We start from the raw sequence: 27,516 nt of genomic DNA, 5'->3' as shown, positions 1-27,516 counted from the left end.
GGAAGCCAGACTGACTTGCACCCTTGTTAAAGATCTCTTGAACTGCAGCCACTGTCGTATTTCATGTAATGTAAACTGTCTGCTTTTGGAAATCTTAATGTAGTGTGGCAAGTTCTTGAGAGAAAAAGCTATGAGTTGTGAAGTAAGCAGCTCTTAAAAAGAAGAGAGAAAAAAGAAATAGAAAAAAAAAGAGCTAGAGGATCCTGTTACAGATGGTGGGTTAGGTTCAGCAGGGTGCAACAGCAGCTAGGTTTCAGCCTGGTGATCCAGAGCAGCTGTGATCCTGGCTTCCCAGGCACTGAGACTGTCTTTATGTTCAAGCCATTAGTGAACCAGGTCAAATATCTAAGTATGGGGGAGAGAGTTCTTTTTTTTTTTTTTTGGTAGGTTACTGGGAATATTTATTCAATGATTACTCAGAAAATTGAGATGTTACCCGTTCTGCCTAGTCACTGCATTTTTGATTATGATGTGAGAACATGGAAAAAGGAGAATTTCAGTAAAGGATTCCTGGAAGTTCATTGGGGTTGTATTTGTGTTGTTTGGACAATTTGGAAGCTTTGAATTGCCATGGCTTCTCATCATATGGCTGGCTGGCAAAGCCTCCTTTGAGTGGGAAGCACCTGGAGCACATTGCTGATTTTTGTAGTGCAGCTCCGAGGCTGAAAATCATGAGCAATTCTTTCTCATCCTTAGTAAAAGCTGCAGCTAGAAGGGAGGATGTGGCTGTCCCTTGCCCCCACCATCTGCTTAGTGCTGCCTCTCTGCTTTCCCATCTGTGGGCTGGGGACTCTGTCTCTCAGCAGCCACATCTCCATTCCCAGCTGGCTGCAGACAGTCTCTTCTGGTAAATGGGCTTTAAAACCTGGGGGTAAGGCTGCCTAGCTGGAGGGTACTGATAGGTTGTCACTGTTTGCACAGAGAGCTTTGTTTGGGGACAAAAGGCTGTTCTTGTCACTCAAAGGAGCTGATTTGTAGGAGAAACCACACTCCAAAATGTAGCTTCTCTATTGATAGCGAGGGACTGGACTCTGCTCATCCCTGCCACCCTTACAATTTTATGTGCCTTTTCTATGCTGGATATGATCACCAATATGAGGTGGCTTCTGAATTAACAGTTAATTAGAGACCTGTTGTGGGTAGTGGACTTTTTGCAAATGACTGTGGATGAGCAGATAGGCAGTCTGAGGTACAAAAGCTTACCAGAAAGAAATAACAAATGTACATATGTTTTTTATATGATCTGGATACCACATCATTTTGTAAGGCAGAGGTATACTGTCTGTATCTTACAGCTGGTGAGTACAAGTCTAGAGAAACTAAGGTCCAACCAAAGAGCTTTCATTAAGAGCACGCAGCGTTATCAACACTAAATTAATCCATGGTTTCATGGAGGACAATTCCTAAGTCTGAGCTGGGAGGTAGAGATCTTGATCATTTATTTTTTTTATGATAGCTGCAGAGGCTTTCATCCCCTAATTTACCTCTCATGGCTCATATGCCTCCATTGCCTCCTATTCATGAACAGAAATTGCTGTCTCCTCAAACCTGTCAGTGGCTGCTCGAGTGATAAATTCCAGAAACCATTTCTGTCAAAATGAACCTACTAAAGAGTAAATGACCACAGAAGGAGCTCTGCACTAATTCTGGGGAATTAGTGGTGGGTGGCAGGTGGCTGGCCCTGAGTGAGTGTTGAAGAGGGTGTTGGAGGCAATGATCTCTTCAGCCTTTTGAAACCTAAGAAATGAAGCTGCAACTGATATGGGCAAGAATCTTGGTGTGTTACATGGACTGAATTGAGTTCAGAACAGAAAGTACCTTGTGTGATGATACTCAGGAGAGCCAGAAAAAAACCACTGCTTGTTAACAAATAATGTGGATGTCATCATGGGAGTCCACTATAGACTGCATAGCCAGGACAATGATGTCAAAGAATTATTCTTTGAATAAACGCTGAATCAACTGCCCTTGTCCTTACGGGGAACTTCAACTTGCCAGAAATTAACTGGGAGCATCACACAGCTGGCACTAACAGGTCCAGGAAATTCCTGAAACACCTGGATGACAACTTCATGGTAAAGGTACTAAGAGCGATGACTGGGAAAAATGCCCTCCTTGATTTTCTTCTTGTTAACAAAGAGGGTCTCATGAATGAAGTAGAGATTGGTGGCTCTCTTGCCCACAGCAACCATGAAGTAATTGAGTTTAAAATCTCTGTTGACAGGAGGAAAAGTGCCACTAAAACTTCAACCCTGGACATGAGGAGACCAGACTTTGGGCTGCTCAGGGCTCTAGTGAGTAAGGTCCCCTGGGAAAATGCTTTTGAAGGTGCTTGGGTCAATCAGTTCTGGTCATTTTTTAAGCACCACCTCCTAAGGGCATAGGGGCAGGCAATTCCAAAATGTTGGAAGTCAAGCAGATGAGGAAGAAGGCCAGCTTGGCTGAAGAGGAATCTTCCTCTGGAGATATGGCAAAAAAGGAAGGTGTATGCCCAGTGAAAGCAAGATTGGGTGATGTCCCATGTGCCGTTTTGGGCACGACGACATAAGAAAGCTACTAGCATTGAAAGAAGGGCTACAAAGATGGTGAGGGGCCTTGAAGGGAAGCCATATGAGGAGAGGCTGAGGTCACTTGGTCTGTTCAGCCTGGAGAAGAGGAGACTGAGGGGAGACCTCATTGTAGTCCATAACTTTCTCATGAGGGGAAGAGGAGGGGCAGGCACTGATCTCTTGATGATCTATTGATGACCAATGACAGGACACAAGGGAATGGCCTGAGGCTTTGTCAGAGGAGGCTGGATATTAGAAAGAGGTTCTTCACCCATAGAGTGGTTGGGCACTGGAACAGGATCCCCAGGGAAATGGTCACAGCACCAAGCCTGACAGAATTCAAGAAGCATTTGGACAATGCTCTCAGGCACATGGTGTGATTCTTGTAGCTGTCCTGTGCAGGGCCAGCAGTTGGACTTTTATGATGCTAGTGGGTCCTTTCCAACTCAGAGTATTGTGATTCTGTGATTCTGTTCTATCTGACACCTGCATCTTTCCCAGAACAGCACATTCCTGTTGTCCCCCTTGTAGATGACTCTGAGACTGTGATTTGCACTGACTTTCGCATGTGGACATACAGTTGACTCAACATTTCCTGGTTCTTCTTTGGTGACATGACATGACAGGATTCACCTCATCATAATGTAGGTCTAAAATAGGCAAAGTGCCTTTTCAATTCACTGACTGTAAGTGGAGTGGAACTACCTCAGATGTCAAGTCTACACTGCAGGAAAAAGAGATGATTCCCACCCAAGGAACTTTAGTAGTGAAGTGACTAAGGTCATGTGGGACTTGGTTGTGGTGACCTGGTAGTGCCTAGCAGGAAAAAGACTCGAAATCTTCCTCCTGTGTCCTAGGTGACTGTTCTGAACACCAGACTACTCTTTCTAAAAGAGAAATGGACATTAACACTTGGAAACCTCTCTTTTGTGTTGTTCTAACTCTTTTTTGAATCTTCTCCCTGAGGACTTTTCCCTTGTACTTATACCCTGGATTAACTATATAGTTTTGTCTTAATTTATAGTCACAAACTCTGGATTCACTGTAAGATGTTTAGGTACCAGTTTATAAATATATTAAACAGGAAATTAAACATGCATGTAGATCTGAAGCCTTATTGACCTGACAGGTTCTCCCAAGGCCCCAGGAGATGAGAGGCAGCATTCATGGAGTGAGGCACTGAGCATATGCCAGGTGTAGTGCTAATACTATTATGCTTTTGAATAAAAATAAGCCAGATTCACTGTTCTTTATTTGTGAACTATGCACTCCTCTTTACTTGTGCATCCTTCCTCTTGAGTAACGTAAAAAAGAGGACAATGCAGAAGAGAGGGAAACAGCTTAAAATTAGTGTATTCAAACACATGAATTCAGCCTGAGCTGTGGAGAGTTCTCTTCAGTGGATTAGTAGCTGCAGCACTGCCATTCTCCTGGGAAATCATCTAAGCACATGTGTTTCCTTTAGAAGGCTTCTGACCTCTTTTGTGTTCTTCTTCTTCATTTCTGTGTCCTAAGTAAGGTGATATTAAAACAATTCCTTATTGATGTGCTTCTCTGGGAGCTTTACAGAGTGTAAAGGAGGGAAGTGGTTTCTGCTGCTCCTAAATTAAAAGCAATTACTCGGACTCCGAATCTCTAGAAGATGAAATGTCTGCTAAGAATGAGTGCTGCTCTTTGCACTGGCAAACTGGATGCTGGGGAAAGAATAATGTGATTGTCAAGACACATCTTTCAGTTTAATAAACTGTTTTGAGAAGAAGGCTCTGCCTCAGTTTAATAGGAGTCCTTGGAAAAAAAAATTTCTAAATTCTAGAATGAAAACAAACACTTCTTTTCTATTTTGAAATAAACATACTCTCTTCTGTAGTAGAAGGGTACATTGTAAATTAGGCTTTTTGTAGATATATAGGATATGAATAATACAATTGCCTTGGCAGTATTGTTAGAACTAATAACTTCTGTGTGGATAAATCTGACCCTTTTGGAATGTAAAAACATTCATATTTTATTTTCTAGCCTAGCTTTTCCCTCAGAAGAGGTTGTCTTTTCTGTAAGGCTTATTTGAAATGTCATGATATACAGCCTATTATGAATTACTACTTTAGAGCTCTCAGTTGAACAGGGGTTGTAGCAATATATTATTTTGCATCTCTCAGCTGCATACTCTGGAAGCTTAATATCAGGGGCCTCCTTCCTGCCCCACAATGATTGTTTTGGGACTAATTACCAAGTCACAGTGTTGTACAAAATGTCTGAATCAGCTTGTCAAAGTCCTCCTTGATTGTCAGCGGAAGGAACTGCATTTCCATCTGTGTGCTTTATATAGGGACCCCTTTGCATGGGGGTTTCCCCTCCCTTCTGTCCCTTGGCAGAAAGTTTGCATTGCTCCCACAGTCAGTGCACCCGGTGTGTTTTCCCTTGGCAGCAAAATCATGACATCCTCAAACATCACAGGGCTGACACCCATCCATTGACACTCAAAGAAAATAAAACATCAGTCACACGGACTTCAGGCCCTGGAAGCTGCACTGCTGCCTTCAGTTCATGGAGCCATGGGATCCTTGGTATTTTTGAGTTGCTGCAGCTGAACCCAGTGTTATCTGTAAGTGACCACACCATTAAAATATCAACTTCTAATTTATTACCTCATTTATAGGCCCACTTGATAGACCTCTGACATAGTTGAACTTGCATTCAATGATTAATGTGAAATAAAAGGTAGTGTTACATGGCCCAGTTAGATTAGATGCTCATGATCTAATCCTGTCAGTCAGCCACAGCTGTTAACCAGTTTATGTCCTCATAAAAGACTGTACCTGTGCTGCTGTAGGTTTTCAGGCTAAAAGAAGATCATATTATAATAATAGTAATAGCCAGAGCTTATATAAGAGAATAGGATAATTATAGATATTCAGAAGTTTATAGGAGGATATGCTTAAACAAATATAATTTTTAACACATAAAATGTTATGGTGATTTTTCAAAGTCACAAGAAGGTTTTAGGAATCCAGATTTCACTGCCTTTCTTTTAGGTGGTAATTAACTTCTCTTGTGTCTTTGAAAATGTCCCCTATATTATTGAATTTGATTATACATAGCATATATAATCACTTGGGGCCAAAGTTGAGGAATTCTTTGCGATTTTTAAAATCTTGGTTTTATTCGGTGCAAATTTTTAATTGAAGTATTTACCCATTGGACAGTATAAATAAAAGTAGTTGAAGAACCTCAGGGTCCTGGTAACACTGAAGAACCCTGGGACCTGGAAACATTCACCTTTGTAAAAGCTGGCAAGCGACAGGACTGTTGAAGAAGCATTTCATCTCCCTGGGCATCAGGAAGCGGCTGCAGATCTGACTGCTGCGCTTCAAGGACAGTCACGTGTGGGCTTAATGGGAATTAACAGATTCCAGAGATCGTAAATGAATGTTCCCATTAGGACGGATGCTTTTCTTCTCACCCTTTTTTGTGTGTCAAGATCGATATCTCATCAGGGGAAACCTTCAACACAATATTTTGAACGAGTGTACGATAAGTAGTGTTCTCTTTACTGCATGTGGGCTATAGGAAAAAAAGTTTTCCTGGTATAATGAGTAATAAGTAGAACAAAGATCATTTGGGAATAAAATGTATCTGTTTGATCCATTTGATAATTTCCATCTGGATAGCATTTGCTTCCCTCAGTAAAGGGAACGGGAGCTGCCTATTTCTAGGCAATCTGTTGAGTTTCTTTCATAGAAAAGGGCAGTTTAGCCTTTCCTTCCATATGGGCATACATTATTACATTTACAAACATGCTGTTCATCTTTTTTTTTTTTCAGATCCTATAAGAAATCTTAATTCCTGGGTGGGTTGAGATGTGGGTTGGATATTCTCTTTTCTTGTTTTTTCCATAAATCCTTAAGGGAGAAGAAAGACCCTCACTTTTCTGTATAGATAAGTACTAGTTAATTTACTAAACTAAAAGAAACCTTGCTTTTCAGAGCAGAAAGAAAGTTAGCTGTAATAAGACCAGAATAATCATTGTTCCTCTGGGCCTGACCATGCTGGAGGAATACAGGTCCGCACATGTGGCTCCCTGCTATCATGGAATCCAAGTCATGAAACCTCTGTCATAAATTAAGCGAGTTCTACCTCAAGATTCCCCCTCTAGAACAGTGGAGCATTCTAAACAGTAAAAAAATCATTATACCACAGAGAAACTGTTTTCTTAGTACAATGAGGTGACACTAGTTAATTCTGTGGTTTTGCCCAGAGACTACTGGATCTTGTGCATTTGTAGCATTTTTAATGAGCTTTTGAGAAAACTTGTGTATCAGTGGGAAAACATCAGAGCTGCTTTGCTCTGGCACCCTGGGTGGGCAGGGGGGTCTACACTTTGCTCCCCTCGCTGAGCAGAGTTGTTCCATGCTCAAAATATCAGAAGCTACCCAAGTGCAACAAGCACACAGGCATCAGTGCTTTGTCCTTCAATATTTCTATTTGGAAACTGATTCTGTTCTCTTCATAACTTTTTTTTTGGAAATGCTTGTGTCTCAAACCTTTGGAAAAGTACAAAACCCTCTTTCTAATATGCCTGCACATAAAAGTAGGAAGCAGCAGATGTACTTTAAGAGGATAACCCTATTTTCTTTATGAAAAGGCAAGCTTGGAATTTCTTTTTCTTTGGCAAACCCATGTGCTGTACTCCTGTAAAACTGGAACATTGTGTGAATGCCTGGAGCCAAGGAAAGGGGCAAAAATTAGGAAACAAATATGACTCTGTGTCTGGTGGTTTAGGGCCACACCTCCTTCATCTTCTTACTAGTAGGCCATAGACACTGCTTATTCTCTCTTTCTTGGTTTGCTTTGGTAGGTGTGCCCAGACAGCTCAATTGGAAATTCATCCATAGAACAGTTCAGAGTTAAAACAGCCTTTTGTTGCTGCCACTGATAAATCATTTGCACTACCAGCAGAAGCTGTCACCCCTAATCAGATCCATAAAAGCATGGATGGCTTCCAAATGCACTGATTCATCACCAGAGCTATGATTTTAGCAGCAATTGCTCCTTAGCATTTTGCACCTGAAATTGTTATTAATTTTCATATTTGTCAAACAGCTGTAAATTGAGACCTCTAGGTTGCAAGTACTTGTAAGCTAAAGAAGTCATTGAAGGATATTACACTCCAATTTCAACAGAGGCTTACCCTGATTCTGTAAAAGTTCAGTTAGGGTCTGGTCCTCAGAGGTTTTTCAGTGCCTTGGCAATCACATAGTGAGTTATGACTTTTGGATTTCAATGCTTTTTTGTTTTTTCCATTGCCCTGTCTACTTTTTGGTAGTGCTCAGACTGGACACAAGTAATCTGAGAGAGAGCAAGCTCTGACTTTGTTACATGGTGGGTTTGAATTGGGTCCAGGCCATAACTCTCATGTTTGGGATGTGCAATCCAAAAGACAAGCACAGTTCCTAACTTCCAGAAAATAGTGGGCTTTTTTCCTTATTCTTACCTTTAACAATCTGCACCAGTGAACAGAGCCATGTCACAGACAGCTGGTGGGAAGGCACTTGCCTCTTTTGCAGCCTGCATCTGTTGTTCCTCCTACATGGGAAGAGAGGTCCCACCAGACCTCACATGCCAGTGTCTTAAACACAAGATTTTCCCGGTATGATGAAACGGATCTCTTTTCTGAGAAGATCTGAGATTTCTTGTTGTTGGAAACAAAAGATTTAGCTGGAAAAAGAGGATTCCACATTGGGTTGGCTATCTGTCTTCTTCAGGAGTGCTCCTAACTGTCATGGTGACAGGAGGTGATGAAAAAGAGAGTTGATCCGGTTTCTGGTGGCAGGGGATCTCATTATTCACAAAGTCCACAAGCCACAGGGAAATTATGAAGGATTTAAGGCTAGCAGGCTGAGTTGGCTAAAGGTGTTTCTTTCCTACTTGCTTTAAAGGAGGAGAGGAGGGAGAGGAAAAAGATTTAAGAGAAGAAATGATGGAAAGAACAATCTGTCCAGAAGCAGAAACAGAGGCTGGGGGAAAAAGTGATGAAGTTGTGTTGAGACAGAAGGACTAAAAGGAAAACAAGCAAACGTGTGTCAGGCAGGCCAACAATTTGAACTTGAATCTTTGTTTCTCAGTTCTGATGATTATGTTTTATAGAACATATATATACTTAATTTTTAGCACACATTTAATTCTTCAGTAGAGCATGGTTAAAATCAGAAACATTACAATTAGTGGTGAAGATATAAACAGCTTCCTTCAGTGATGGAAGGCTTTTTATACTGCTAAATGGCCTATATCAGAAACAAATAATATAACTACTGTAATTTCTTGTCTTTCTCCAAACTGGTGTTTGCATGGAACATTTTCAGCAAGGTACCTGAAATAATATTCAGGATGAACTCTAATTCTGGATTGCCTTATGTGTATGTTGCTCATGTAGTAATTATAAAGGGAGAAAACACAGTTTTTATTAGATTTCTTATAGATGCATTTTAAAAAGCAAATGTCGTATGATGCATTAGGCTATTCTTCAGAATGGCAAAAAAAAAGGAGGAAGTGTCCTTCTGTTCCCCAGAGTTTTAAGAATTCATGGCTGAGACAGTTAATGCAAACATTTTTCACTTGAAATTTGGTCTCACTGTGGAGGCCTTTGTCCCTCCACAGCACAGCCAGAATTAGAAACCTTCTGTTGGGTTAACTCAGATGGGAAAGCTCCTGTGCCCAGCTGCATGGAGCCCAGGTGCTGAAGGCTTCATTATCAGGGAGCGGAGAGGGAATGGGTCAAAATGAAGAAACAGATGCTGTCTAGGCAGGAATTCCCACTCATTTTGTTTAGTCACCTGGCTGTTAAGGAAAGCCCATGACAACATGTTTTCAGCTCACAGTCTTTTCGTAAGATTAGCTTTGACAAATACAACACTTTGTTTCCCATGGAGAGAGGTGATGTTTGTTACTACTGAGTCACTTAAGTTGCAGTAGTGGATTTTCTTTTTTCTTCTTCTGAAAGTATCTTTAGATGAGATAGAAGTAGTATCTGGTTAGCAAACACAAACAGCCAGTTGAAGCTTTCTTCCTTTGCCATAGCCCTTACAGCTCTCTTTGTGCTCTCTAAGATTTTACCCAGACAGATCATGGCTTTTTCAATCCTGATGATGTGTGACAGTTGGATCTGGCTAATATCTATGCCCTTAATGAGTTATTAAAGTAGGCAGCAGCATTAAGAATTTATTTTGTACCTTTTTCAGATCTTTTAATTATGAAACAGCAGTGGTACTACTGCTAAAAAGGGCTTTGCTGCTGCTGAGTCATGGCAGGACAGGGCTTGTGCAAGTTGTGGTACCCACACACATGCTGACACTGTGGCCTGGACATCCTTTGAGCAATTAAGTTACAGCATTCAAATTGCTGAATGTCATTTAAGGCATAATTTCCTAATTTATTCTTACTTGCAAGGTTACCTTCTCGTGTATTTTGCAGGCATATACTAGAACACAACTAGTGAAGTCAAATAGTCCAGTTGTTCTGTTGTTTCTAATGCTTAGAGAACAGAAACTTGTTTGTGGATAGGATAGAAATATGCCTGTTGACAGAAAGGGAGATTAATAAAAAAATGAGCCAGCAGCTGGAGGTAGACACCTGGGGGAAGAGAAGAGGGCAAACTGATCCTCCTCAGGGCTTTCGTCACTTGCTGCTCAAAGACTTTTCATGTAGCAGAGTTGGTTTCTATTCATTCAGTGAAACTTGATGGACTTTCCTTCTATTAAGTTGTCAAGTCTCTCTTGAACCCATATAAACTTTTTCTCTTTGCACTATATCATGGAAAGGAGTCCCACCACTTAATTACACATTAAGAACCAGTTTTTAACAAACCTGTTATGAATCAATGCACCCTGGCTCTTGTCATTCCTGGTTTCCCTCTCTATTAGGTGTACTCTTACCCAAGAATCAGTCTTCACTGTAGAAAGTAAAGTTTGCACAACAATCTGCCTGACAAACAGCATCTTTGTTCATTCTTCACTTTTGGACTCAAATTTCCAAAGCCATTGCATGTCATATATAAACATTTTTGAAAAGTTCTAAAACCTCTCTCCTCCAAAATTGCAGACTTTGTTGTAAATGGTCACTTACTACTTTTTTCTCACTTTTTAATTAAGAGAAAGTGCTCACTGGGTCAATTCCAGAGCACAGACAACACTTTTGGAGATATAACTAAGTTAGGAAATAAACACCTTTTTTTTTTTTTTTAACTATTCCAGGTAAGTACTTCCATTTGATATACTTGACATTTATCATGTTTTGTCTCCTCTGTACAGCACCCTGGAAATCCTCAGTTTCACAAATTATTGTCTCAGGTTACTACAGGCCAGGGCAAAGTAAGGAAGAAAAGCAGAATGAGAGTCTCCTCTTGTCAACCCTTTAACACTGTGTATGTATCTCCAGGCTTCCTCTTCCTTTTTCAGTTGCTACCTGTTCTGATAAGACTTGTAAAGCCAAAGCCTTTATGTCTTTAGGTCACATTTCTACCCCAAATGCCCACTCATTCCACTGTTGAATATTAAAAAAGACAGTCACCCTTTTCTGGTTGAAGTGTTGTGTGTTTCTCAAACTCCTACCTTGTGAATTTAGCGGCTATTTGTTTCAGCTATTTTCTTTTTCATTCCATCCTATTCTGTTACACCTGCTTATTTTCATTCACTATTTTGTCTGTTAAATGACAGATTACTTTATTAATGTAATTTTACTACCACATGTGATGCAATATTTTAATGAAAGTTTATTAGAGTGCCTAGCTAATGCTGAAGATTACTCATTACATGAGTAATGTTTTAATAATCTCCAAAACATAGAATTAATAGAGAAAAATCACAGTGTTGATAAGGAAGGGCTGATACTAGAAAGCTGTGTCCCTGTTGAACCAAAGCATTTAAAGCATGTGCTGAAATTGCATTGTAACTTGAATGCTATATTGGCCAGGGGGTAACAATTGACTTAACAGTACAAAGTCAAATAAAATGTTGTGCTGAACTGAGGACACTAAAATTGACTTTCGTCACTAAAAAGATGAAACCTCCAGTGCCTAATTTTATGCTATGTCAGTGATTAAAAACGCAAATGAAAATAGTATTCTTGTCGTATGATTTTTGTTTTCTCTCCAGGGATGACTTTGCCAGTTGTATCAGTCTCCATTATTTAACAGTGAGAAGAGGCAGCCTGATGTTTGATTCAGAGAGATGATGATGAATTAAGATGTTGCAATGTGACTTTCAATGCAGAATACAAGGTAAGTTCAATAAAAAGGGACATTTAATGTTTTATCTCAAAAGACATTAAGTTCAATTTAATTTTTATGCTTTTATTTTTGTATTGTTTAATTTAGATAGACAAAACCATCTATGCTAATTTTTAGGAGTGTTAAATTTCAAATACAGCCCATTGATCCTGAAAGACTCAATAAAATCAATAGAACCATTTCTGGTGACAAACCCACATCTGCCATTTTTTCCACAATGGTCACTGACATATAATCTCTTTTGTTGCCTTACCAAAAAACAAAACAATAATAAAACAAAAATTAAGCAGCAAACTAAATAGAAATTTATGTCATCAGAATAGTTTTAAAATCAGCTTTTAAAAATTGGGCTTAATGTAATTATTATATTTTTAGCTGAAATATCATGTTTATTTATATTTCCTATTCCCCCTTGGAGGCTAGATTTCTCACTCTCATTGATTCTGGTCAATTACTTGGATTTGGCCAGGACTCATGTTGTGCACTGTTGCTGAGTCATCCAATATGTATCAACAATTTATCTGCCTCTGTGAGCTGTGTAATGTTTGCTTTGATCATATTTGAGATCCACACAGTCTTAAGTCTAGTTCCCTTCACCATGCCTTTAAAATACAGCAGCTTTATCTTCTACTGAGGTACAGAGAGATTTAAGTCCAAGGTCATGCACAGTCTGTAGCAAATAAAAATATTGAAGTCTGGTCTAAATCCAAAGGCCGTGCACTAAGCACCAGATCCTCTTATGTCAAGAAGGAAGAATTGACAAATTTTTACCCAATACAAATAAATGTATTAAAAGCTGACATGTAATTTTAATGGGAGATCGATTTATTTGCATTAAGTAGTCTGGAGAAAAGAAGATCAGGGGAGAGAAACCTTATCACACTCCGCAACTACCTGAAAGGAGGTTGTAGAGAGGTGGGAGTTGGTGTCTCCTCCCAGGAGAGTGACAGGGCAAGAGGAAATGGCCTCAAAGTTGTGCCAGGGGAGGCTTAGGTTGGATTTTAGGAAAAACTTTTTCACTGAAGGGGTTGTCAGGTGCTAGGACAGCCTGTGCAGAGAAGTGGTGGAGTATGAAGGTATTTAAAAGATGCGTAGATGTGGCACTCAGAAATATGGTTCACTGGTGGACTTGGCAATGCTGTGTTAATGGTTGAACTTGATGATCTTAAAGGTTTTCAACCTAAACAATTCTATGTTTCTAAATAGTTTTAATGCTTGCTTAAGGTGCCAGACTGATTATCTGGGAGATGCAGCAATCCTATATTCGTTAACAGACACAATAATTTACATTGATATAGCTACTGAAAGCTTGTGTAGGCTTGAAAGTTATATTTCTCTACAAAAATGAGAGTTCATAGTCTGTACTTTGATCCTTTGGTTGCCTGAATGCTTGCATTACTATGAATAGAGGAAACATGCTATTGGATTCTTTATGAGAGTCTGGTCCATCTTCCCCTATCACAAATCCAAGGGTTTTCTCACTTTCACAGTAAGTCCAATGTTTCCTCTGTCTGTGCCATTAGGCCCCTTCACATCCTCCAAAGGCCTGCAATGCTGTTAACTATTTCTCATAGCTCCTAACAACTGGCTGGGCTGGAGACAGTTCTTGCATTCTATTATCAATATATAGATTTAGGACACTATCTTCTTTATACTATTTACTCTTTGCAATTCTTATGCATAATTAATTTTAAATATGTGTCTTTGCTGCCCTTCCCAGTTCTCTAAACATAGTCCCCGTGAGTATAACATCACTTCTAGTCATCCTGTCATTTGGATTTATGCATATGTTATCTGAAATGACTTATGAATTTTCAGAGGAATGTTGTTTCCATCTTATCAAGGCCTTGGTCCTGCCTTGTTAAAGACAATAGTAGTACCATTTTCTTTACTAAGAACAATTTCTAAAATACAATAACTTCTGTAACTTGTGGCTTAAGATGTCTGTATAGACATGCACATTTGGGAACAGCTCTTTAGGTTGTTTAAATTGTGTTTCAATCATACTAAGATAATAGTTGAAGAATTATTATTGCTTATAATTGCCGTATGTTTGTGTCTGGTTCTTTTGGTCAGCATTTATACTGTAGGTGGTACTCAGGAGAATTTTTTGCAAGCAGAAAATGCAGTTTCATGACTGTTGCCCTTGCTCAGCATCAACTAAGCAGTTCCTCTTGAAATCCATTGCTTCCTGAGGATTAAGTTGTGCTTTGCCGTAAAAAGCTGAAATTGAGTCCAAATAATCCAAATTAACTGAATAGACTGAAGATGTAGACACTGACTTAAAAGATAATTTGGGTATCTGCACAGCCCTAGTCAGAGGGGAGCTGGCATGAATATGTGCCACTTCATTTATGCAATGAACACTGGGTCAAGTCAGAGGAATTCCTATGGCTTTCTGTAGCACAGGCCCAGCCAGACCAAGCTATTAGTTTCCTGTGAAAGCCTGGAAATGTATCTTTTGTTTGAAAATAGCCTGAGAGTTGCTGGAATGCTAAGGATGTTTAATTATTTAAAGATGCTTAAGCAAGTCAGTTATCTAAATATGCATGTGGGGAGGAGGGGAAGAAGAGTAATGACTGCAGGTTTTGACCTAATATACTTAGCCTGGGCTTTCAATTTTTACATATATATTGCTGTCTTTTGTTGCCTTTCTGCAGTAATTGGTGATTGTGAACCAGAGGATAAACTTGAAACCATATATTAGAAAGCTTTAATAGGACAATTTCTAGTCACCCATTTGAATATCATTTGAATACTGGCTGTGCCAGGGCCTGAGAGGCTTTTATGTTGCTTGTCTCCAAGTCTGACAGAAGATTTACTTGTCCTTGAGTCCATCTAATCAAATCATACTTTATCACTGATAAAGTAGATGCTATGAAACATTCTTTACTCTTTAATAACCACATTAGACTTCATGACCACCAAAGGCAATTATCTGTCCTGTATTAAATAATATAAATATGTGCTTTTCATATCAACTTATTACCTACTTTTGTTTTCTGCCGTGGTTATACCCAGATGAGGAATTGTGTAAGTCTGCCATGAGTTCAGCAAGTGCTAACGTAACCCAAGTCTTTGTTGAAAGACATTATTTATTCTATCAATATTTAATGTGGACCAACCACTGACCTGCATAATTTGATAGAGATGGGTGAGCTCCTCCCTGAACACCTCTACTGCTCTCATGCTTTCTTCACTTTTTAGAAGTGATGTAAGAAAATAAACATCAAGCTCTGTGTTCTGGAAAAAGACGTGAAACAAGCTATTAGTACTTGGTATCACACATATATTTTCCTGTCCTTTTTCCTGAAATTCTTTTTCGGCTCATCAGTTTCTCTTAGCTGATTGGATGTCCAAGGCCTCTACTGGCACACCAAGGCTGGTTACCAGCACACATGTGACATACTTTCTTAGACACACATTAGCTTCTGCTGGGATTTGTGGTTCTTCCCCCAGTGAGCCCCTAGCAGACATCAAGTTATTCGTGATAAGCGTTGGGATGAGACTAGGTCAGTTTGCTCTTGGTAGCATTACTCCTGCTTAGTCTTATCCATGCTTTGTTGGCTCTAAATGCTGAGGCAGCTTCTGAGTCTGTTATGGCAGCTCTTTAAGAGCATCATTTGCAGTTATTACTCTAAGTACACTGAGATTATGTTTATTTCTCTGAACTAGAGTTAACCCTAATATTATTCAAAACAAATTCCATGAAGTCATCATTCATGCTGCTTTGCCTATATGTCCTTTTTCGCAGGTATGTTAATCATCTTGCATTATATGATTCAGTTTGTGATCTAAAAATGCTATTTGACCCTTTCTTTCTCATGTAAATGCCCTACATCTGTCCTTGGAAATTCAGTAGCATAATTTCCACTGCAGATACTTGTTCCTTTCTCTGTTGACTGTATGTGTGGTGATAGGAGTATGAGAAAAAAATATTTAAATGCCATAAACCATATAGCCATGTGACAGATTATTTTATCTTGTCCCTTTGCTGTCCTCTCCATTTGGTCTCTGCTTTGGGGGTGTCTCCACAACACTGAAATAGGAGCTGCCATTAAAAATTACAACAGGCAAGATCATTTCTTTTCTATGCCATGTGAAATTCTCGCAGATACTAATTGCTGCTTTGCAGGTCCTGTGCAGGGGGTAGGATTCTCTCAAGGGCTGTTAAATACAAGCATTTTTATGTCAAGGGTAATTGTTAAAGTCCAGGATATTATAGTGTTCTCTCCCACAGGAAAGAGAGAACTTTTTTTTTCAATGTGATTAACACTTTCAGTTCCCTGAAAGATTGAGATCACAGACCTGAAGACATAATAATTTTTAGCATGGAAGAACTGATTTAATTTATAAACAACTTAATGACTTTTAGTGAGCTCTTTATAGCAGGAGTCCAGATGCCAAAATCTAGTGCAGTAAAACCATGAAGTAATTTGCCAAAAATATGTTTTAGGAATTTCTGAAGGAGATACTAAAGTCTTTAAGTGGTAAGGATTTAAGAAGAACTGTATTACGCACAAGTGGTCTGACACTCCTGTGTAACCTAAGTGTTATAGATAAAAAGAAAACTCAATTATATTTCTCCTCTTTATCTCATTTCATATAACCTATATTACAGAATCGCAGAATCACACAGAATCACAGAATATGCTGAGTTGGAAGGGACCCTCAAGGATCATCAAGTCCAGCACTGGATCACCCCCAAGAGTCACACTATGTGCCCAAGAGTATCATCCAAATATTTCTTGAACTTTGCCAGACTTGGTGCTGTGACCACTTCCTTGGGGAGCCTGTTCCAGTGCCCAGCATCCCTCTTTCTGATATCCAACCTAAACCTCCCCTGACACAACTTCAGGCAATTCCCTTGGGTCCTGTCACTGGTCACCAGAGAGAAGAACAGGGGGTGCCTGCCCCACCTCTTCCCCTCACAAGGAAGTTGTAACTGCAGTGAGGTCTCCCCTCAGTCTCCTCTTCTCCAGGCTGAACAGACCAAGTGACCTCAGCTGCTCCTCATATGGCTTCCCCTCAAGGCCCCTCACCATCTTTATAGCTCTCCTTTGCACACTCTCTAATGGCTTAATATCTTTCTTATATTGTGGCACCCAAAGCTGCCACAATATTCAAGGTGAGGCCCCACCAGTGCAGAGCAGAGCAGGACAATCCCCTCCCTCGACTGGCTGGCGATGCTTTGCCTGATGCCCCCTCGGACATGGTTGGCCCTCCTGACTGTCAGGGCACTGCTGACTTCGGTTCAACTTGCCATTGACCAGTTCCTTTCCTGGCACTGCTTTCCAGCATCTCATTCCCAAGTCTGTATGTACATCCAGGGTCGTCCCATCCCAGGTGCAGAATCCAACACTTTCCCTTGTTGAACATCCTATGGCTGGTGATTGCCCAGTTCTCTATTCTGTCGAGGTCTCTCTGCAGGGGGCCCCTACCTTCGAGGGAGTCAACAGCTCCTCCCAGTTTTGTGTTGTCTGCAAACTTGCTTAGTATCCCTTCCAGTCCTGCATCCAAGTCATTTATGAAGACGTTGAAGAGCACAGGGCCTAAGATGGTAAGAAATTACATATACATACTACATAGCATACAAAGTACTGCAATCTTTGCTGCTGCAATCAAATAAAACTCCTTTCAGGGCAAAGAATCCAGTACTCATTTATTAGCTTGGTGTAGTATTGTATCAGAAAATGTTGCTTAGTGAGTAGTACTGCTGAAAAGACTGTAGGAAACTCACTTATTTTGCCTTTAATATTTCATCTCTGTCCAGACTCTCTTAGAAAATTCAATCTCTCTGTGTCAGTTTCAAATCAGTGTTCAGCCTGCTGGTGTTCCTGGCTTGCTTTCTGAGAAGACAAGTGTCCAGTGCAGTTCCAGGAGGGAAGCCACACGATTTGAAGCTCAATCTTGCTCTAAAAAGCACTGGCCTGTTGCCACCTCTTGTAAGGTAGCACTTGTGTTCTTCATGGGAAAGTTAATGCCAATGTTTATCCCCAGAACATCTCTGTCCAAGTCCATGTTATTGTCTTTTTTGCAAAAGCATGTTTAATTTAAATACAGGTATGTTCTAATAAGGAGACACTTTTACGCCAAAGGACCTCTCAAGGGTCAGTAGTATATTAAGGTTATTCAGCAGAAATGCACAAAGTACTTTAGTGCTACTTTTTTTTTTTAAGTCAAGCATCTGTTAGTGATTCCTGACCAGATATCATGTGTCTGAGTGAACACAGTTTCAGTGCCTCATTAAAGGCGAGTTCCAAGCAACAGCAGATGGGGTTGGAGTTGGTTTTCATAAGGAAAGTGAGAGCCAACAGAGTTTGGTTTCGGTTTTAAGAATTGAACCTCCTGCCCTGGTTAACACTGAGATATTTGGATTTCATACAGATTGATAAGGAGATTACCGTAATGGGAAGATAAAGAGCGACCTCAGATCACCTGATTAGGACCTGATTTTATTCACTGTAACATGAAAAAATTGTTAGTAAGGGTAAAATGGAAGAGTACTCAGATATGGCAAATTTTGCTTTGAGGATTCAATAGAACTGATATGTAAAGACTTATGGGTTAGAAATACATGGAGTTCAAAGTTTGGAAGCTTGGTTAAGAAAGTTATGATTTCTCTTTCTGAAGAAATTAAGAGGTGAGAAAAATGGTGGCCTGTGAATAAGGGTCTCTGGTAAAGAGATTTTAGTCAGGTCTTTCTATGCTAATTCAAATGTCTTTAAAAGTCAGGTTCCTGTAGTGAATGAAGAAAAAGAGTGAGAAGACCATATTTCATTACCAAGAATGCTTGGTGTGACATCTGAGTTTGACTTTGGGTTTGTCTGGAAGAACCATTACACAGCACTGGCTATGCAGAGATTTCCCCCTAACCTGGGCAGTTCTGTGTTAGACACATCCTAGAACACAAATGGAAATAATAAATGCCTGCCATTATGTGTGCCTGTATGCACAGGCTGACATCAGTAAGTAATGATAGTTGTTTAAATGTTTTTACTGGTTCAGTTTTTGAAGTGCTTTGTAGTGCTTTTGACATGCCAACAAGCCAAGCCTTCATCAGGGAGCTGTGGCAGGTCCCTGCATCTTAAAATAATATATATGATATTGTAACATAGGTACTTAGATCTGAAGGTGGATTTGTTACCTAGATCAGAATGACAAATGTTCAGGCATGAACGTGCTTGGTAATGTTCCCTTTTTGCTATTGCTCTGTCTCCAGAAAGGAGATCCTCTGATTTATTACTCCACAACATGCCTCCCACATGAAGTGTCCCTGCCCAGTATGTGTCATGGGAAGGGCACAGGCTGTGCTGTATATTGCCACAAAAATACAATCAGTCAGCCTGCTGGATTACAAACACAGCACGAATTTACTCATTTGAAACAGAATCTTGTTTAATTTTTGATTTTTTTTTGTTTTTACCTTTGAAATCAAAAGGGGAAACCACTGATTTCATGCAATTTCAGGAGGCATTAGTCTTGACAACAAATGTGAAAAAATAAAAGAAAATAATCTTGATTCAGACTAATAAGAAAGGGATGTCTTCCTTGTTTATACTGTGTGCTAGTCAAGGCAAGATAATTTTACTCATCTAAATGACAAAGCAGGTATTCTTGTGTGTTTATTGCCATACAGCAGATTCTGCATGTTTGCTGGTTTATTTTTAAATAACACTTGTAAAGCTTAAGTTGAAATTTTTCACACAAAATCTTTAGTCTCTGATTATATTCGATTATATTCAACGGATGAAGATTTAATATTTTTAAAAAATCTTTAATATAGTTTAAGGCCCTTTTTTAACATACATATCATTTGAACTATGTCAGATAAAATGGAAAACTGTCTTGGCAATTATCATACAAGACTTTAGTGAATAGAATAGACAGCTAATGATGAAGGAAACTAGTCATCTTCGGTAAAGTCAAAAATTCTGTGAGTTCTGGTAGACAATACTTTTTTATTTCATGGTTTTTATAAGAAGTGTTTGACTCACATTGTAACAGGGATAAATTGATCCAGTATTAAGAAGTGTTGTGGAGGGATTTCTCAGAGGTGAAGAACTAGGGTTCTGTGTGCTGTGTTCCCAGATGGACACTCAAAGTCATGCTTTTGATCCTCTTTTCCCCTTTTGTTTAGAGCTCATCTGGGGTAAGTTGCAGAGTGAGCAATAGAGAAGAGCAAAAGAGAAGGACATAAGTAATGAAGTAACACTTCTCTTGGGCTGCATGGGATGGTCTGTCAGCTTTCTTGAGCTTTACACTCAGCAAGAGATGGAAAAAATTTTATTCAAGCTTTAGCTAATAAATATATATTTACATTAACTGTACAATGTAGCTTTTGCTTTAAACCATAGTAGATGTGATATTTTTAGATGGAAATGTAACTTTCTGTGGTGAATTTTTCTCCTTAAGTTGTATATTAATTTATGTAGCACCATTTACAGAGGGCACAATATGCTAGTGATTCCCTTCTTCCCAGATTAGGCCTCACTGATTTCCTGAAGGAGTAACATGAGAAGTAATGTCTGCAGTGCTAAATTTACAAATTTACAGAGACAGTTGTCTAATTGGTGCAAATCCCTAAATTGCACTCAGATTGAATTTGTTGGCCTGAGTGTTTAGTTTGCACTTTTGAAATTCATCTCCTGTTCATTCTCTCTTTGTTGCACTATAGATAAAATAGTGCAGTAGGCAAAATTAATTTGTTCCAAGTGAGTCTAAACTGAAAAATGCTCTCCAGCTGGTGATGGCTTTCAGTCCATCAGATCAGAATTTTACATTTTAACTGTGTTTTAGCTGTTTTTGTAAATCACTAAAGATAACTTCTAACATCTCAGGAGGTCAGGCTCTATGACAACAAAGGTGTACTCAGTGCTCTCTACCAAAAGATTTCAAAATTGTCTAAAAAATGTATATTTCCTTTCTCCTAAATATGTTTCACAAAAATAGGATATGACTTTAAAAGCAGGTATTTGCTAAAAAAACAAAACCAAAAAAATTTTGTAATTAGATACTTTTCAGACAGTTGCAAACATACGGTCTTTGTTCTCATGATCATACAATCTTGAAAAAGCTGTTGTAACTTGGAACCAAAAAGTTAACTTGCTGTTAATGGTATATTAAATACTTACTTGTCTGCTTTTAGTAGCAATAAAATAGCTCCTGTTAAAGTCAATAGTAAAATACAGTTCAGTAATGCAGGATCAAAGCTTGAATGAATACACAATTTCCTTCTTCCCTGTGATGCTCTTCATAAAACATTCAAGTTTTGTCCTTTGTACATGAGTAGTGGCTCCTGAGAGAGAGCTTTGTTTCAGCATCAGGAGCACACTACACTGTCTCTGGTAGCAAAACCACTTAATCTGGAGGTGACAAACAGGAGAGATTAATGGCTTCAATTTGGACACAAACAGACAAGTACCACATGGATTCTTTAACAAAGACAGAATGGGATTGCCTGGGATTTAAGAAACAAAATACTGACTTAGTTCGTGAGCTTAAAATATGCATTATTGTATAGCTTCAAGTATTTTTAGTATCACCATAGAGATGGGAATACACTACACTGCAATGCCTTGTCAGAAAAACTGCTAAAGTGTATGTTTAAGTAAAAATGAAATTTCATGAACTTCAATATCAAAAGACACTTCACTAACGTTAGAGATAAACTGAGAGGTCAGGCAGGCATTTAAACATTGGAGTATTTGTTACATTATTGTTTTTACAAGGAGACAGAGAGGCCGAGTGACTTCCCCAATATTTCCCAAGAAGTCTGGGGAGGAGAAAGGAGCTGAACCCAATTTTCTTGTACTCTAGACCCCAGGTTAGACTCAAGAGTGACCTACAAAGTCACCCTTAAAATGCAGATGGTGTCAGAATTGCTAATTTTTGATGCAAATCCTGGTAGAATGGAAAAAAAATCCAGTCTTTGCACCATTAGGGGCTTTTGCTAGACATCTTTTTAGATAGATATTTTAGATAAGATATTTTAGTCTAGGTTTATCAACAAAAGTGAGTGAAACTTTCAACACAAAAATAAATTACAGAAGTTTTAGACATCCCTTTGATACATCTATGTATATTTTTCCTTGTCTTTGCCTTGTTTTTAGAGGTTATTTGACCCTTTTCTGAAAGATGGGAGAGAGGGGCTAGGATTTGAAGGAAGGTTGCAGAAATGATGTTGATAGATTTTAATTGCTAGCCAGTGTGCTGTCTTTTTCTTAAGTCAATTAAAATAAAAGGCTTAGAACACAGGAGGGTGCAAAGAGGTGAGAAGAACTGATGTATGATCATATTAGCTGGAGAGGTGTAATGTTCATTTTCAAAGGCACAAGGGAGTGCAATGATGATGGGCCAAAAAAACCTCTTTTCATCTTTCTGTTATGCTGGGAGCATAGGAAGATTTTTCCTTGGTGGTTGATCTGAGTGTTGCAAGAAATGCAGTCTAAGACTTTCTGAAGATTAACTTGTGATGTGTGAGACTGCAACCAAGACACACTAAGTACCATTCAGGCCTCTGTGATGGTGTGACATACTCAGCACTTTTAAAAAAGCAGGCCATTTAATTATAGCTGGGAAGCTAGGGAAGGCGAGTTTTAAAAATCTTAGCCAAAAGCCTTAAAATATCAAAGGGAAATGAGTCTAAAAGTTAAAAATATGAAGTTAGGCATATTGTGCAATAATTTTTGGGTTGCTGTCAATTATGCAAGTTGATTGGAATTAAGTAGAACTCTATCAATACTAGCAAAGCAGGTGGATGGACCCAATTTAATCAGCTTCTTCCCTCCACACTCTCAACTGGGTATCTTTGACATAAGTGTTTTTGTTGGAAAATGTCTGTGGACTAATAAAATAAAATTTTTCACTGGACTTGCGGGGCCTATGCTTCCTATACTGTCCACAGATTGCAGTAGGAACAATGAGAAAGAAAAGGCCAAATGCAGAAGATACAAAAGCTCTTTTTTAGCTAAATCACAAACACTAAGAAATCAAAGATAAAAAACCAACAGAGCAACAACAAAACAAAACAAAAAGTAACAACCCCAACTGACCATCTGATAGTGCTGTTCAGTCCAAGAATTCCTTAAGCTGTCTGCTTTATGAGACTCCAAGGGCAAAACAGCCTCTGCATTTTGTGTCAAGTGATGGAATACTCTTACAGTGGATTTAGTTCCTCCCCATCAGTTCTTCCACTGATACTACTGGGGGTTTTATACAGTGTTTGGCTTTGAGGCATTCTATTTTGAAGCTCAATTCCCCTCCTTCCTGAAAATAGAAAAGTAATCCTGCTGCCTTTGGGAGAAGAAGTTGGCTCCAAGAAGAATTATATTAGCGTGACATGTATAAAAATAAAGAAGGAACATTTATTTACTGTCTCATGGCAGCAATATTTTGTGTCAGTGTGGAAGGTCACCATATGACTTATATGCTACCTAAATCTCACTTGAAGGCCCACTGTTTTGTCTCTTTTCCTTGATTACTTAGAGTGAGAATTTCTTCCCTGTCCTGGACCTGAAGCAGTTAAAAGCTGGATAGAACTACCCATGCCTTTCTGATATATGATCATGTGTGCACACTCAGGCACTTTGTGCAGTAGTAGTGGAGGAAGCTCAGACTAAAACTGTGCTTGCTGCCTGACATTGTTGCAGTGGATGAGCCTGTATTTCAATATCCATCTAGCAAAAGAAAAAAAATTACCTCAGTTCCCCAGTACCTCCCTCCACATCCAACTCCTTCGTGTCACCATCCTGGTTGTGCAAGCAACTTTCATCCAGCCTTGGATTCAGGAGCAATATATTCTCTTGTCAGCTGAAGAGCAGTCAAGGAAACATTTAAAGTTATGTTGATCTGTTATGAACTTGTGGTAGACTGTTGGCAAGCAAGTCTCTAGTTGAATGGTAGTTAATGACTCTTAAAAAGAACCTGTTAAGTACAGGAAAATAAAAAGCAAATTGAAGAGGTCTCTGCGCTTGGTATTGCATAAGCTGGCTAACTTGTTCTGAATTTGTTTATTTTAAATATTGTGGAAATCTAAATAATCTGCAAATCTGGTTAAGAACTTTAGCTTCTACAGGATGCTAATAAATTGGTCAACCATAGTGTAAAATGCACATTAGTTTTTGGACTTTATGTAGTAATTTAATTGTGTGCTAAACTGAAAACAGAAAATAAACAGCAAGTTTAAATATTGTTGTCTTAATATATTGTACCACATACTCTAGTTTAGCATTTAGAAATAAATGTATTTGAAAACATACATGGGATAAATATAACAACATGAGTAAAGTACATATGAATTTCATAGAGTATTAATCTTTAATCTTTAAAGTTTCCTGTTCAAGGTTCTAAATACATTAATCCAGCCATCATCTCTTCTCTGCTATCTTGATCATGCAGGTCACAGATGTTGCTATAGTAACCTTGCATTACCAATGCAAAGATGATGAAGGATCTGGCTATCTAGATAAATAAAATAATTGAGGGGTGCTTGCAACCAGCACCCTGATTAATGTAATGCCTAGACTCATTGAATGAACACTTGGTCCTGTGTGGATTAGGCCCTTGAATTGGGATGTGTGAGAAAGGCTGGCACTCAAAGCCAATTTCCTGTGGAACAGGTTAGTAATTAGAGACATGCAATTCACTGGGAAAACCCATGCATTGTGGCACATATGATGTTCATTTGTTACAGTCTTCCATCACACTCTGGTATGGGTCCTGTGTGTAAACCTGCTCTCTGGGATGCATACATTATTTGGATATTTTGAAAACCAAGAAAAGGTGGTTTCTGTGAAGCTGGGGTAAGTCCATGTTGTTGAATGCACTTGTTGAAGCACACAGCCCAGTGCTAGTGGGGATAGGCACTTTGTCTTACGGTAGAAATTATCAGATTATAGAGTGGTACCAGGCATAATTGAATGCTAATGCTGGTCTGTCATGGGGATCTGTCTTGATGATAAAGGAATGAGAAGCTGGAAGTGAGAAGAAGCAAAAAAGTTCTGAATCTGTGAGTTGAATATTTCTGATAGTTATTCAACTCAATTCTGTGAGTTGAATATTTCTGATAGTTATTCCAGGGGCTTGAGGCCCAGCTGAAGCTTTGCAGTATTTTGGTCTGTAGAGGACATGAACTCTACAAGGGGAAAAATCCTAACTTTTATAGTGAGGAAGCTTGCTGTGGGAGTTGTTTCCTTTTATCAGGCCTCTGAGTTTTTAGAAAGCACTTCCTTCTTGTAGGAAATTCTTTTAGGAAGTTTGAGGCTTTTCCTCTAAGTTGGTTTTAGTTAAATATGGCCACTGTGTTCAAAAGCAATGAAGGAATGCAGGTAAAAGACAGGCAGTAGTGAGTGTAGGCATCATGGAGTAACAATGAAAACTCCATTTCCATTGGAAGCCAAACCTCAAAATACTTCTGTAGCCACAGCTCATCTGTGCTACCAATTGAAGTTGCTGGCCAAGCCTGTGAAATACCACTTGAGTCTAAATCAGTGAAATAAATAAAGAGTTAAAGTTGTAGTCTCCTGTGAGCCTTCATTCAACCTTCAGTCCTACAAAGGAAACCTCTTATTGCTTTAGAAGGGTCCCGAATCTTTTCCTTTTTGTCTGGCCCTGAAAAGCCAGATCAGTTTTGCGACTTGCTTTGTTGAGACTGTCAGCCTGCTCCCGCCAAGGAGCTGCTGCTGTCCTGGCAGCTTTCTGCAGGGGGAACAAGGGAAAGAAAGATTCTGCATCAGCAATTCCACTCATATTGCTTTCCTTGCCTCCTTCCCAGCACAAAGGTGGTTTTGTTTGTGCTCAAGAACCAACTAAAAAGTTTGGCTGTGAAATGAGCTCTCCTCTGGAGAAAGGGGAAGGGGGTAGAAGATGGAGCGTACAACTTTAGACACAAACTTGTACCCACTCCCTCCTCCAGGTCACAGACTAGAGATGGCTATTGCTTTAGCTGGTTGTTGTGTTGTTTCACACAGCTGCAGGACAGCTCATGAGATAGGAGTTGGTGATTTGAATCCTTGAAGGAAGTAATTTAGTAAACTGGAATATTCTGTTCTAATTTTGTGATGTAATTAGATAGGAGAGAACTTGAAAGAAAAAGTGTTCCTCCCTTGTTGGTGGGACACAGGGAATGGTTGGGTATTTGTAATTTGCTCACATTATGATTTGTTTCAATTCAGAATCTTCAGTGTTGTCAAAGGTGGGAGAGAGGAAGAGCACTTCTCAAGATGTTCATTACTTCAGCAGACTAAATAACATTGGACTCATTGAAATAAAAATTCTCCCAGTGGTTCCCACTGGCGTACACACCAGTGTACACTCATACAGTGTACAGTGCGTCAATCTCTGCTGATAAAATAGATTCTGCTCCTGAAAAGCTCTTATCCATGTTGCTTGTTGCTTGTGTAACCAAGGATTTGCAAGATCAGACAAGTATCCTCATTGTTCTTCTTCCTGTCAGAGATGAGGGAGGTTTTTGTGTTTATTAGTCTTATGAAAATGTAGCCAGGAACAAAGCATTGCTGAGCACATTTCAAGGTCTGGGCTTCAAGGGTAAGCGGATAGCAATGTCCCATATTCCCAAGACAGCTGGGCACAAAAATCAGATGGGTAACTGAATGTCCAACTCTGTGCTTATGTCCTTTGGGCAATGATGGAGGAAGCTTCCACAAAAGACGGTGGTTTACATATTTCAAAGTGAAGACAGAATGTGTAGTGCCTCCATGAGGAATGTTAGTGAAGTGAGTTGCCTGGTGTCATTCCTTATGGGCTTGGTGCCCTTTCTCAGGCTCAAGCCTATGGAATTTGTGGGATAATCCACCACATAGTCCCAACAGCTTGGTATGTTCAAGCAAAGGTATGGGATACAAAATGTCTGCATACGGGGCTGTGACAATCTCCTTCTAGCTTTTTGGCTAAAAGTGGCTTAGACAACTGACCTTTGAACCTGATGTCTGATCCTGCAAGTTAAATGCTGGCTTGGGGGTTGAGTGGAGAGAAAGCCCAGTCATTCTCTTCCTTTTCACTGCCTGTGCACAAATGTGAGACATGTGGTCTGTGGAGCTGCTTTCCATCAGAGGAGCACACCAGTTGGACTGGTTCATCCCGGGGCTGCTGCTGAATCCTCAAAAGGCATCACGTAAAGCTCTATTTGTAATGGAGTGAGGAAGGGTGGAAAGGAATAAAGGGTGAACGAACCATTTTATTTAAAAATTTGTTCATACCATTAGTGAAGGTCTAGTTTGGCCTGTGAGCTTGCCAGCATCCCCTAATGCACATCACTTAGAATAAAATGACTTCTGGGTGTAAGGAAGATTTGAATTGTCTTTTCTGTATCGCTAAATAATGATTACCTGGGGAGATACGAGATGCAAATTGAAAATGAATGAGGTATAGCTGGTAATATGTTAGATGCATTATCTCCAACATGAGGCCTTCAGTCAAAAGATAAGGTCATCTGTAACAGTTAAAGAGCACTGCAGCAGCTATTTATATTTTAATTTTTCCTCTTTTTTAGTTTGAATTTTCTCCTCATAAGCAGTGAAACACTTTTCTGAGGAAACGTGTCATGACTTCTTCCTAGATGTACAGTTTATTAGATAGAGGTTGCAGGGGATCTGTACTTTGCTGAATGACTGATCTTCACTAGTTTTCTGGAAATGTGTGATTTTTCCCTTTGCATTCTTTTCTGAA

At 39.4% G+C, this 27,516-nt stretch overlaps 1 protein-coding gene across 2 annotated transcripts in view; it reads left to right on the top strand.

Moving 5' to 3' along the window:
* The window catches only part of C4H4orf50 (chromosome 4 C4orf50 homolog), a 78,655-nt gene that overhangs the window by 32,390 nt on the left and 18,749 nt on the right, over nt 1–27,516 (top strand). For both annotated transcript variants that reach the window (XM_064653257.1, XM_064653256.1), the window contains exons 12-13: nt 10,853–10,965; nt 11,696–11,820. The gene's annotated coding sequence lies outside the window, so the exon portion shown is untranslated. The remainder of the gene's footprint in view (nt 1–10,852; nt 10,966–11,695; nt 11,821–27,516) is intronic.

This window comes from Pseudopipra pipra, chromosome 4 (genome assembly GCF_036250125.1).
Source record: "Pseudopipra pipra isolate bDixPip1 chromosome 4, bDixPip1.hap1, whole genome shotgun sequence".
NCBI lineage: Eukaryota > Metazoa > Chordata > Aves > Passeriformes > Pipridae > Pseudopipra > Pseudopipra pipra.
This window is presented reverse-complemented; position numbering and strand designations above follow the sequence as displayed.